A 2,269-nucleotide genomic window follows, 5' to 3' on the forward strand; every position below is an offset into this window, starting at 1 on the left:
TTTAAGTTCAAACATTCCCTTGCTTTCAATGATCAGCTTAGCACTCTTATAAGAATAATGTCATTGTATGCAGTGTATACAGATTTTCCCATTTAAGTAAGTAATTTGGGGCTCTAAAGAGTTCTTTGGTATTATATTTGAATTTAATGCTAAATTTAAAGAACTTGAAAAGTGCACAGATTAGGACTTTTCTTTCTGTCAATGAGGTGATCCACATACACGGAAAACCTTCCTGCTATTAAAGAAAACCCTAGAAATACGGGATGACATAAAAAAAGATCCTTCTAAATGCAAGGTTGGGCTTGCAAGAGATAGAGGTAATATTCAAGGAAATAATGGCTGAGATAGAGGTAATATTCAAGGAAATAATGGCTGAGAATTTTCCAATCTCAAGGAAGAACACAAGTTCTTCGATTCAGGAAGTTCGGTGAGACCTAAATAAATAAAAATAAACAACAGATAGATACATGGGAACGAAATTGTAAAACACCTAAAACGAAGATCCTACATGGAAGCAGGGAGCAAAGTCAGGCTACCTAAATAAAAAGAACAAAAATTAGACGTCATCGGACTTCTCAACAGCAGCAGTAAAAGTCAGAAGACAGTAAAGTGATGATAAAAAGAACAGCTAACCTTACGGCAGGCATTGTTATGTTCTCAGGGTTTTACATGTACTATGTCTTTACAACAATCCTACAAGGTAGGACCTATATTATCCGGGTGTTGCCAGTGAGGACGCTAGGCCCAGAGTCTCTGAGTCACGTGCCAAGTTCCTACAGCTAGTAGTTGGCGAAGCCAGGCAGAGCCTGTGCCTATAACTCTCACACCATACAGGAACATTTTCAAATAGCTGAGAGAAAATAGCTTCAACTTAGAATTCTATACCTGGGGGGATCATTAAAGCGTGAGTGCGCAAGGGCATTTTCAGACAAATAAAATGGAAACCAGTAGACCTCCACTGAATTCACTGAAGAGAACAGCTATTAACAACAACAAAAAAAAGCATGGACTATATAAAATAACAAAAATAATGATGACTAGTTTGGGGCTGTAAATAAAGGGAATGAGAATGCAGGACAACAAGGCAGGGAGATACAGCAGGAAGAGGGCTGGAGACCCCACATTGTAAGGTCTGCGCTGCCCGGTGGGATGAGAGAGTGGATTAATTTTGGGCATCTGCCATGTATGTCTAGTCTAATTTTAAGGATAACCACCCAAAGAATAGAAAGGGGAAGGCATAATTTCCAAATGTATAGAGAGAAAACTTGATTTATCGAATAATTATTTTGATATAAAATAGTCAAAATCATATTGAGCCTCTTCTCTTGGGGTTTTATTATTGGATGTGAATTTAAACGTGACTCCCCTGTTGAGACGGAGGACACAGGCCTTTGCTGAGTGCCTGCTGTATGCCAGCTCTTTGGCTTACGTTGTCTGAGTTCATCATCAGAGGACGCCTACAAGGGAATGAGTATCACCCCCGATTTCCAGATACAGAAGCCAAGGCTCACTCAGAGAGCTTTCTTAACTTGCTCACAATCACACAGCTTTTATGAGGTCAGATGTAACTTTAAACATGTCACTCTGACTCAGAGGCCAGGATGTTTTCCCCTCATTAGGGTTTCCAAGCTCCTGAGGAGCAGAGAGCTTTGTAAAGGGAGTTTAAACCCATGTGTGTGCCATTAGCATCGTGCATGTCCCAGAAAGAGTTTTCCTCCTACGTGTTCTCTGTTGTTCAACTATGTGTAGAGACACTTGTGAAACAGAAAGTGCAAAATCATTTAAAATTTATGAGGCTTTTAAAACAGTGTTTACCTTCCCAGGCAACAGATGTCAGGAATGCAGGATGTCTTTTTTATGTCAGGAAAAAAAAAAAAAACCCCAAAACAAGCAGTTCGCTTACTAAATATGTGGGAATCTCTGAACTTGGCTTTCCACGCAAGACCCTCCAAGACCTCAGTGCACTGCACTGAAAGGGGTGTCTTCCACATCCACATTGATCCTGCTTTCAGGGGTGTGGAGAGTTCACTGCTTTCCTGCCAGAAAATCATATACTCCTTTTGGTTTTAACTCTATGGGTCTTGGCCAGCCTTCATACAATTTTAGTTAGCAATAAAAGATTTAAAAAAAATTTTACCTTTTTTTTTTTAACACCTTCTGCTCTGGACTCAGCCCATCCTACACTCATTCACTCCCTCCCTCCCTCCCTCCCTCCCTCTTTCATCTAGCACTTGCTGGGGTCACCGTATGCCAGGCCCCATTGTTACTG

The sequence above is a fragment of the Pseudorca crassidens genome, chromosome 5, assembly GCF_039906515.1.
Source record: "Pseudorca crassidens isolate mPseCra1 chromosome 5, mPseCra1.hap1, whole genome shotgun sequence".
Lineage (NCBI taxonomy): Eukaryota > Metazoa > Chordata > Mammalia > Artiodactyla > Delphinidae > Pseudorca > Pseudorca crassidens.